Source organism: Macrobrachium nipponense, chromosome 1 (assembly GCF_015104395.2).
Source record: "Macrobrachium nipponense isolate FS-2020 chromosome 1, ASM1510439v2, whole genome shotgun sequence".
Lineage (NCBI taxonomy): Eukaryota > Metazoa > Arthropoda > Malacostraca > Decapoda > Palaemonidae > Macrobrachium > Macrobrachium nipponense.
The window spans coordinates 192,471,927-192,484,389 of record NC_087200.1 but is presented as its reverse complement, the minus strand read 5'-3'; positions in this window follow the sequence as shown (position 1 = coordinate 192,484,389).

Sequence of the window (12,463 nt, the reverse complement as noted above, 5' to 3'; positions counted from 1 at the left end):
AAAATAATCTCTAACGGACAAAAAAAAAAAAAAACTTCCGATCACTCACTTCAAGCATTGAAGCGGTTGCAGTAGGAACAATTACAAACTGACACCAAAATGAAGTTACATGAATTAATTACAAAACGAACAACAAAATGAAAGCAAATACAAAAATGAATATCTGAGTGTAACCCCGGTGTCTTAAGCCCTAAATTAACAAAAATTTCTGATAGATAATGAATGAGAAATGATAATCAGCTTAGAAGAGAAGTTCACGTTCACGTCCGCTAAAAAAATTACATAATAAAAGTTTTCCATAGCTTTTATTTTAGCAAGTTACACAATTCAGGCTTATAGCCTAGCTGCAGAATGATTTGTTATATATAGTATATATATATATATATATATATATATATATATATATATATATATATATATATATATATGTGTGTGTGTGTGTGTGTGTGTAAATAAATTCTTGTTAAAACAGGGTATGTCTTAAGTATAAGAGACCCAATAAAATACTCTGATTTTAAGCTAAGGACTATATTTTGGTGGACTCACTTCCACCCTTATAGAGCAGTGAATGAAAGAAGGAATTTCATTAGCGAAATATATAGTGGGAGATATGCCTCGGGTCACTGCTAAGCCGCCATAGGTTCTGTTAATTGTCTTAATCCGTTTCATCATTGCCTTAAGGAAGATACCGTCTATCTGTTCAGAGTCCCAGGCTCCATTGGAAAGGTTGATTCTATTATCTTGTTGTTTTATCCGTGAAGATTCTGCCATCTGACATTTAATACCAACAGCTGCCCCTGTATAAAATTTGGGGTAAGTCCCAATCCATGGTATGGTTCGTGTTATTTATATGATAGAAAATGACCGAACTACGTTGTCCATATCTAACTGATTGTTTATGTTGAGTTAATCTTTCTCTCAACCTGCACAGAGGGGGTACACAGTGTCCACATTGTGACACGTGCATTCCCAGCGATAAAAGACAGCATCCCAGCTACCAGGTAAACATTCTAGCTTGACCTTCTGAGGCATTCAGTACTTCATCGATGTATGCTGTCCTCACTGTGACTTTTGTCGGACCATCATGCCCCAAAACATTGTGAAGGTGGTAAGGAAAAAAGCTTACAAGGACACAGCAGAGCCCTCTACTCCTTCAGCAGAGGCCCCCAGCGATTGTTTAGATGACCCCCATCGGTTCCTCGGTAGCAAAGATTCTTCGTCTGATGTTTGTGGTGATGATGTAACCATCATCCATGCCATTGAGGAGCAGTAAGTGAAACGGAAGAAGGTTGCCACCCAGACCAAAGATGTTGCCCTTGACAAGGTAAATATTCAAATAATTTGCATGTGTTATTTTTTTTATTTCAACCTAAAAAAACTACAAATTTTAATTTTTACTAAAAACATTTTCAACAATAATTTGTAACAAATTTCTTCAAATTTCCACAATACAAACTTAATATAAACCACATAATATAATTTATTATCATAAATGTTTCCTGCCTCTTACTTTTCCAATTTATTATATATTACTTTTGTGTGAAGACTAATATTTTTTTTCTTCTTTGTTTTTAGGTGTTTGCACGGGCTGATGTGGCCAGGCAGCATATCATGGAGCAGGTCAATGAGTCAGATCCCAGAGAGAATGCATAGAATCACTACCTCAAGAGTCTCATGAAGGAATTTGCTGAAACTAACCAAGTCTTTGATTCCTACTTGTGAAAAGATTTAGAAGCTTCTTTTAAATGCTTTCCCCGTACGCGATATATGTTTCAGGAAATGCAGAGAGAATTGTCATCACTTATTCATCCTCCTTCAAAATCTGCTGTGCCTGATCCTCAACCTTCGACATCCTTTGCGCCTCAGCCTGTGCTATGCTGCAGTGAGAACGTCTGTCACCTTGGAAAGGCTCTTTTCCTGGGTCGTCAACAACCATGCAAGTAATATATCAATGACACCGCCGTTGCCTCTCACATTACCTAATTTGAGCCAAGTCATCAGTGAAAGTTTCTTTGATGGCCTGTTTCCCAATACAAGTCCAATAAATACTCATAGTTCTTCAAATGTCTTCTAGCAATAGATAGTTTATTTTGCTTATCTGCTGAAACTCCTTTTTGTCATTGTTGACACAATAACAAAAAGGAGACTTCTTTAGTTCTTGTAACACCTTTATTTTGAAATTATACATTGAAATTCTTTTTTATTTTCTATCAAACTAGATATTTTATTGTCTTGTAATTCCTTTTGTACTTTTATGTATTTTGTACTGTTAAATTTCCTGCTAAATTTTAATCCAAATGTGTATATTTCTTCAATATAATAAATAATATTGTTCATTTTTATATTGTGTATGTACTAAACCTTTCCCGAAGCGCAATAATAACTTATCTTTATAATGTTGAACAAAGTAATTTGGGTAAAAATTCCCTTTACTACAACCCCTCTCTAATTTCTTAAAAAGGTTATTTAATATACTTGAGACAAATGAAGACTGAAATGTTCATTAATGGAAGATTGAAGAAGAGAACGGGGCTTGTTTTCCTATCTTGGGGGGAAGGTTGGCATTTCCCTCCAACCGAGTCAGTTTGCAACTGACGCTCTTGCAGTATGTATCACTCTGCAATACACGCATCACTGGAAACCGGGGTTTTATTAATCCTACGCATCTAATATCCTACATGCCACAGTAGTTATCTATGCTTACACATGTGAGGCAGAAATCCCACCCAACAAAGACCTACAGTAGCTGCCTGAAGGCCTACTGGCCTTAGAGGCTCATATTTGCCGGCTCCTCATGATGCTGCACATGTGAGGCAATGGCTGGCGCAACAGCAACGTATGCTTGAGGCCCTCCAAAACAGTAACGCCAACGCTGCCCTAACTGGAACACGTGGATCCCCGTCTATGGTGCCAGCATCCGCAGCCCCCAAGAAACATGAAATGGAGCTGTCCACGGCTGACAAGACAGTCCATCACGTGAGACTGTATTGTACACCAGCACTGCAGCGTGCCCTCGATGCCAGGTACAGTGCAACAAACTGGAGCGCCCTTTTGACTGAGGAGGCACTGGATGCTGTCTCCAAACTCGTCCTTCGTGCATCAGACCAAGCAGTTCAGTGGTTAGAGTTTTTCAGCATGATGCAAGGCCATAACAAAACTGTCAGTGATTTTTTCTTGCATAGCTCTCAAAAAGCCACGGACTGTGAGTTTCAATGCCCTAATTGTAATTTTAATCTTTCAGAGTATATTTTGTTAAAGAAACTTATAGTTAGATTAGGGGATAGTGTTAAAAATTGCAAATATTTCAATCATATGAGTCATTTGTGAGTGTCGATGCCCTATGGGCAATGTGTTGTGCGTTCAAGGCTGCCAAGCAGGATGCCAGTGGTAGGCAGCAAGGGTGGCAGCAGGGTACAGAAATTGCACCAGTAGAGTTTGAAAGTAGCGCAGCTGCCATCCCCGAGATGGCTGCTGCACATGGCAGGAGGAGCCAGCCATTGTCGCACCCCATCTCCGTTATGCGGAGGTAGTCACGCCCCTGAGAGAAATGCACGCCCAGCAAGGTCGCTTATGTGTCATAACAAGAAATACTGGAGAAGCAAGAAGGTACCATTGGACAGGGGCAATCGTCACTGCAACACAGCACCCCTCCCAACTAACTGTCATGGTCAGGGTGGCGGAAAGAGAGGGGCCCAGGTTCATGAACGTGAGTGCCGTCGCCGATACAGGGACTCAAGTATGTGTTGCAGGCACGGAGATGCTGTCGTTCTTCAACGTAAGGTCTGCACCGCTGCAGCGTTGGGCTGGCTTAAGAGATGTCGCCAACTTACAACTGGAGTGCCTGGGAATAGCAGTCTTCCGGATCTCCTTCAGGAATCACACAATTGTACAAGAGGTTTATTTCATCAAATCTGCCAATTCGCTTTAGCTCTCTCTCTCTCTCTCTCTGCATGTATAGACCTCGGTCTTATCCCAAACAACTTTCCCCACCATCTTCCACATCCAGTGTCAGCAAGTGTGTCTACCGACACAACCCCACCACCCAGACTTTCGTCAATTCCATTACCACCCATCGAAGAGAACGTCCCACACTTGGAGCACTGGTTACTCCAACATTTCTTGTTAATGACGTTCAGTACGACCAGGGAGCCATTATGTGATGGTGGGGAGCCCCACCGCATCCATCTGATGCTGAACACCGTGCCATACACATGCTGTACTCCCGCAACAGTATCCAAGCACTGGAAAGCCGAGGTGAAGGCCCAGCTTGAAGAAGACATGCAGAAGGGCGTCATCCAAGAAGTCCCCCCAGGAGAAATTCAGGAGTACGCAGGACACCATCTACAAGCTGGCCAGGGACGGCCTTGTGTACTAAGATAAGTCCCGCCCTACGGCTGCCCTTACTAGCTGGAGCAGGGAAGGCATAGTCTTAGTCATCCTCCAGCAATATTGGAGCTGCCCAGCCGCTGATATACCATTCTGCTGTAATGATGGGTGGAGAATTGCCCTCTGCGGAGGTCGGGTATGCTGCAGTAAAAGGGGAGGCCCTGGCTGTGGTGTGGTGCCTAAGGAGGGCCAAGGTGCTTCTGCTGGGATGCCCCAACCTCATCCATATTACTGACCTCCAACCCCTAGTCAACCTCCTGGGGAACAGAACCTTGGCCAACATCGACCATCCCCGGTTACTACCAGGAAAGAGAAATTATGTGGCCGAATTCCTGTCTCGCTTCCCTGTCCTGCGTGCTGCCCCTGACGACTATGACATTGAGCTAGAGGATGACAAGGCAGCTGCTGTCACTGTGGCAGCGACTGAGACGCTACTTAGGAAGGGGCTCACGATGGATGTGAAGACCATCAGTGCAGCGGCGGCCAAAGATCTTGTATAACAGTTGCTGATGGCAAGAGTGTCTGCAGGTGACTGGCCCTGCAGAAGGCGCCATTTTAAGCCTTAAGCCATTTTACAGTTGGAGAGATAGCCTTTCAGTATTAGAAAATTCAGTGCTCTACACGTACAAACATGGGTGCATACAACTTGTGATTCCAAAAGAACTTCATCCTTAGGTGTCAACAAATCTACATGCAGGTCACCAAGGGCTTGACTCCATGCTCAGGAGAGCTAGACAATCCGTTTATTGGCCTGGCATGGAGATCGACCTTCAGCACCACAGGAACAAGTGTGTTATTTGTGACACGCATGCTCCATCCCTACCTGAGGAAGCGATGGTCATGACACCATCCCCAAAATACCCCTTCCAGTGCACGGTTGCAGATATGTTTCAGTTGGAGGGGCACATGTACATGGCATACTTTGATAGACTCACGGGATGGCTGGAAATAGCCCATTTCCCCAATGGTGCTACTTCACAGAGAGTAATGTCAGTGCTAAGAGGCTACTTCACAAGATGGGGGGCGGCAGAGGTAGTGTCCATGGATGGAGGCACTAACCTGGTAAGCGAAGAAATGTCCGCCTTCTTCAGGAGATGGGGGGTCAAGGTGCACCTCTCATCAGCACATTTCCTACAATCAAATGGCAGGGCAGAAGCAGCTGTAAAACTGCAAAAAGAATCATCAGGGCATACACACATGATGGAGGCAGCCTGGACTGCGACAAGGCCCCCGCACAGTTGGCGACTGGGAGGCAATTACGAGATGGCGTTCCCACGGCGAAGCAACATTACCTGGTCGACAGGTACTGGTAACAGGTACTGCATTGGCGTGAACCTCAGTTGGCCCCTGACAAAGAGAAAATCAGTGCCAATCATGCCACCAGGACACTCAAAACCCTTGTGTCACGGGAGGATTTTCCCTCACCACGACACTTGGAGGTAGGGGCCCATGTAAGAGTGCAAACTCAAGCAACAACGGAATGGGATTGTATAGGGTTGGTGGTAGACTCCCTCCCCCATTGGCAGTACAGAATCAAATTGGATGGTAGTGGATGGCTGTTACCAAGAAACAGAAGACACATCGCACCCATCAACAGCGCCGATGTTCCCGTAATCTAACATACCCACCCACCCTCACTGTCAGCCACCGAATCAATGCAGCCAGAGGCATGAGCACGCCCCAAGAGGCAAACTACACACCCAAGGTGGCTATCTGATTATGTCATAAACTGCGTGAACAAATAAAAGTTATGCTCTACCCAGTTAATTCAGCCATTACAGAATGAACAAATAACGTGCAATATGTTGCTTATTCATTTGTTTGATTGTTTGGCATCACAAAAGTTCATTGCTCTTTGTTTTATTTTTTAAGATATGCATTGTGCATACACCTGTCTCTTATAATATAAAATTTTCATTTAATTGTTATAGCCATTTCATAACATCTCTTGCTTATAATTAAATAAAAATTTTGGAAGAGAGATGTAAGATTGTAGATGAGAGCGGACTTGTTTTCCCACCTCGTGGGGTGAGGGGAAGGTAGGCGTTTCCCTCCAAGGAGTCGGTTTGCAAATGGCGCCCTTGTAGTATATATCAATCTGCAATACACGCATCACTGGACACCGGGATTGTATTAATCCTACACATCTAACAACCCACAATTAATTTCTACATTACATTTGGTACATATGTTCAGAACCAACATGCCAGTCGTCTACCTTCTTCTTCCCTGCCTAAATCGTAAAGATTTTGTCACAAATATGGCCACTATTATTTGCAATAAGTACTATCCATAACTTAACGATATTTTCATTATCCCACAGTCGTATATTATCATTATTTTCTTTCTATCTACTTCAGTGATTGCAAATTAACCATGCACCGTCTTCTCAGCACTAGTCTAGATTTGTAAAGGAATCATGAGTACTACTACATAGCGGAGCACACAAAAAAAATGATTGAAAAACAAGAATTGAACATGTTTTCTAAAAAAATGTTAATACAAAGTTCACAGTTTTGAAAAAATAATTTTAAAAGGGTTAAGTCAGGATACCGACCTTGGCCGTAGCCAACATGCAGTGCAATTCACCACTGAATTACATCTGTGAAGTAAGCTGATGTCAGACTAACTTGATAAATGAGAGACCATGATACGTTCCCGATGTGAGGTAAAAATTTATCTGTAAAACACACACACGTATATATATATATATATAATATATATATAGATATATATATATATATATATATATATATATATATATATCTAACCCCCTTTTGACAAAACTACACAAATTGACAACCCTTACCTGTTGACAGCGGGCACCCTCTATTACAAACATGTCATTAGGCTAATTAGCTCACATAAATACAAAAATACACTATTTATTTCCCAAAGCATATGAACATAAAATAGAACAAAATGATTAATAAGTCATAGTGATAAAAACCCAAGTCTGCCCCACAAAGAAAACTATTAAGTTATCATTCCACTCTCCTGGCTTAGTCTAAGTGATCAATCCTGGACTCAAAATGTTAATTGCTACATTGTAATAGTCAAGTTGCAGAGAATTCCGTTTCTTGTACCATGATAAGAGCCCATCTGTAATAAAGATATATTCATTACATTTCTTATAACACAATATCAAGTAAAGAGATGCACTTCACACTTCTCTCTTTTCAAAGGCAACTGTTTCCAAGTCATTTAAAATATGTGCTATACCTTGAGATGGGTTTTTCTCCCGACACTTGGCGTTCCCTCGACCGTCTTTCTTCTTATCAAAAAGGAATGTGTCTTTCCCTCAAGTGCCTTGAATGATTAGACCTATGATATACGTATAAACGAATGTACATACCCACCACTCCTCAAAACCGCTTGTGGCAACAGTACATGTAAGTGTTTACATAATAAAAATATGGAATGTTAGTCCATATATATAAAAGACTAAAACTAAAGAGGTCAACCAGATTGCTTGCAGGAATGTGATCAGACTAGAGACGCTAAAGATGACGTATACAATAAAAGTAAGCTAAGATAACATGCCGTCACCTGTAGTCATTCATTTGTTTATAAACCTTAGTCCAAGCTCCCTGCTTGAGACAACTACCGCGACCTATAATTCAAACGGCCTACGTGATCTGTAGCGTGTCTCATTTTGATTGTGTGTTCGTATGTAACTATGTCATCTGATTGTATGTTCATATGTTCGAGCTACTATCTGCTTCCTTCATAACTGGTAACCGAGATGGTAGTAAGGCAGAACAGAGTTAGCTATCGTCATTAGAAGACCTGTATCTCTTTACCTAAGCTTTATCATGTAGAGAGAATAGAAGTAGCCATCATCATTGGCAGAAGCGATCAAGCTATCGTTATTAGAAGACTTGTACAATCATACCTGATCTTCACCATGTAAACTAAGAAGAATATATATATATTTTTATACTTTGTGTTTTCTACAAGAACCTCCTCACCGAATCATCATGAGTTTAACACATCATCGTCATAAACAAGAAGATAATCCTGACTTCGTAAGTGATCTACAAACCCCAAGACACTCCATTGAAGATGGAAGTGCAATACCAACCGACTTAGCGTAAGATTATCGCAAGTCTAACATTACCTCATAGGGCGCCTTATCATACAAGGCCCAAGCCCTAAAAGTGGTGGCAAGCGTACCAGAAGGACTCTACAACTTCTCCGAAGAAAAATCAGAATAATGAAGTATCATATAAGAACTCTTCAACGACGACGAAAGCAACAGATTCTTCAAGCAACTTAGTATCATCGTTTAGTGAATAACTTCAAGAAACAAAACCGACGTGTCCTTTTCCTATGGCAACGCAAGCTTCGTCTCTCATTAGAATCATTCAAGAAAACATCGGATCTTTCAAGGGCTCGAATCATCGAAACAACGCGCACGGGGGAAACTGAAGCCAAACCAGGTCATCCGCTAAATAGAGAAGGAGGACCAAGGCCTAGTGTCGTTATCGGAACACCGTGACTTCCCACAAAAGCAAGCTAAGTACAATTTTTTTATTCATTTGGAGTAACTTTGAGTGTTTCCTTTGCAGGTCGAATTTCGTTATTCCTGTGGCTGAAGTTACGAGACATTCTTAATCTTACTTTTTTACAGAAATTATCTACATCATTGAGATTTCGCTACTGCGAGTTTTTTATCTTTGAGTGTCTGTTTCCAGAAGTTCTACTGAAATATCATAATCATATACTATGTTAATTTTATCATTTTGGGTGATTATTAATCCCTTACGTAACAAATCATATTAAACAGTGAATATGCGTTTACGCAGTTGGACGTCTGTATTTATGCAGATGCATGGATAGGGTCGTTAGGCACCGTAGTGATTAGAAAACACACAAAAACAAGTGGAACACCCGTACAAATCTAGATAAATTAGAGGTAACACTATTTCGGGTCATGACAATAAATGCTCCTTTGCAAGTCCCGATCACAGTTTTAGCCTTGAGTTTTTTGAGTTATATAAAAAATCGAACCTCAATGACTCAACTTAACTTTAAAAATACGGCTGGATTGCAAGGAATAACATGCCTATAAAAACTTTCATCAGGCTAAATGCGCTGACCAGGATCCCTCACTATTTCAAATTTTAGCAAAGAATGAAGTACAAACAGTTAAGATTGAATGCAGTAGAGATAACTTGTCTTAATAGTAATCGCTCAGTTCCTAATAGTTCGTCATTCATTGCTTTATACGTAACCAGCAACATAATGCTAAAAACACACAATACGTTGCCGATGGTAATAAAGAGAAGGATCCTAATTATTACAAAAAAGTAAATAGAAACAGTAGCCCTTTCAGAATCAAACAAGCAAACTCGGTTACTGTGTCACCTAGTCAAGCGGTCAAGGTTAGTTAAATCTGCCGAGTTTTCAAAGCAAAGCAAATTCCACACAATAAGCGACTCTAGCAGAGTGGGGAAAAGCGATGTTGGATCATACATGCCGAATACCTTTTTGAATTAAAAAGGAATTTCCTTATGCAGCACACGACCGTATCAAGTAATCAGAGCAGGTTCTCGTTTCTTTTTAATACATAAGTTATTATAAGTAGTGGTGGATTAAGCCCAACTGTACGCGCCGTAAAAATTAGAATATCTAGTTTTATTTCTTTAGTACACGTAATATCCTGTATTTACGGACTCACCGTCTGTTGTTCGAACTTCCCTAATGAGAAGTCCGGATAAGCGAGCGCTTACAGATACTTCTATAGTTATAAAAAACATTGATCTGTATGTAGTGTAGTTGTAAGATCCATCTAGGGGTATACAAAATATTATCTTACATCCTGCAAAATCAGGCGTGTTTATCAAAGGAAAATCCTATAAACCTTCAAACATATTAAAATCAGTTTGAAAAAAAAAAAGAGACAATTAATCAAATAATAACTTATATAAAGGAACTATACATTTGTCTCATAAATCGTAACATTGTTCAAATGACCCAACAGAATTCTCCCACAACCGCAGTCGTAGTTTGCACGCAAAATCTCGAGAAGCATGCACCCTCGAATGTCTTAGTGCGTGTAAAAAGACTTTGCTGGGAAATTAAATTTTAATCCTTCCCGACACTGAAATATAACGATTTCCGCGAACAAAGCCCTAGACACGGTTGACTCGCAGCAACAAGTTAATATAGTAATCCACAAAAACCTATACATATAAATATCGCATTTTTTTTTATTGTTGCTAATTTTTAATCCCGCCCAACCAGTCGTACATGAATCTCTCTGATAATCTATCTAAAGTAATATCCGTAAAGTCATTCAAGCAGAGGTGATTCAGCAGAAATTTTTTTTATCTTTTACCTGAATACCAGGAAGTTTCTCCACTAGCGAGTGATCTCTGGGAGAAAAAACGGATGTCATTGAAAACAAAATACGGTCTAAGGACAAACATAAAGCTATATACGTACCTTCGTGTAGAACCCCAATGAAATTTCAAAATAGAGATAAATGACGAAGTTGAAAAATGTTAGTAATAGGAGTCATTAGGAAATCAAATAAGCCCATATAATTTTTCCCTCAAACGTCATGCCATAAAAGATCGGACTTGGCGTATCTGCGTAGATTTCTGTCGCTTAAACAAGGAAACGACTCCCGATAGTTTCCAGTGCCATGTACCGACGACATCTTATCTCTGTTAGGTTAGAATAAATTTTTCACCAGCTTGGACTTACTTAAAGGCTTTTACCAGATACCATTACCTAAGTGATTGTACCTCATACGCCGTTTTCAGCACACTCAGGAGACATTATCAATTTTTACGTATTCCTCCGGCTTACGTTGCGCCCCAATTACAATATAGTGTTTGGAGACTTTAGAGGATAACCTACATGCCTACATGGATGATCTTGCAATCTTTTCTAATACCTTAGAAGTACATTCACATAAACTAGAGCTAGTGCTACAGAGACAAAGACAAATAATCTCAGAGTAAAATATCTAAATGTGAGTTTTTAAAAAAACCGAACATGTTTATCTAGGTTTTATGTGTCTAGTCAAGGTCTTAAAGTAGTCCATGGTAAGGTGTCGGCTATTCATAACTTTCCGGTACCTATTAACGTAAAAGGGGGATACAGCACTTTGGCGCTGTAGCGGGTATTACAATCGTATGTAAATATGTAACTCTTCAATCATGACAGCTCCTTTAACAGATCTTACGAAGAAGAGCGTAGATTTATTATGGTCTAAAAAGCATCAACAGGCGTTCGATATCTTAAAAGCGGAATAATGCAGCTCACCTAACTTAAAAATCCCTGATTTAAATAAGGAATTTTTTTTTATTGCAACAGACGCCTCAGACCAAGGGGTAAGAGGGGTACTACTTCAGTAATATGATAAACAGTTCTTCCCTATAGCTTTTTATTCAAGTAAACTAAAGCCCTTTGAAAGTAAATATGCAGTAATAGTCAAGGAAGGGCTAGGTATCTTTAACTCACTAGTACATTTTAAGTTCATAATCTATGGCTATCCTGATAAAGTCCTTACTGAACATGAGTCCTTTACCGAGTTTTTCAAAGGCTTTAATCACAGTCCAAAAGGAACTCGGTGACAAATGATCATTCAGGTCTTTGGAGCCAAGATAAGATATCTACCTGGGAAAGCAATTATCATAGCTGACACATTATCCCGCAATCCCGCACCATACTGCAAAGAACCATTAATTAGACTAAAAGATATAGAAACATCCGTGCCTATTGTTAAAACAGTATCTAAACAAGAAAATTCCTTAACCCAAGAGATCGCGAGCATTGAATATCTGGGTCGGAGCGCCGAACTGTTACAAACTGAACAAGGCAAGAGTCAACAGACCTAACCCAAACAATAAACACTTCGAACGGAAACAGAGTCAGCAGCAATAAACACCAAACAATAAACACTTTGAACGGAAACAGGGTCAGCGGCTAAGCAAAAACAATAAACACTTCGAGCAGAAACCCTAAAGCAAAAGTATATTTAAAGTATGTGTATCCATAATGGTGAATCAAATGTAATATTATATGTAGGTCTGTGACGAGGAAAACCCGAAGAACACAGCAG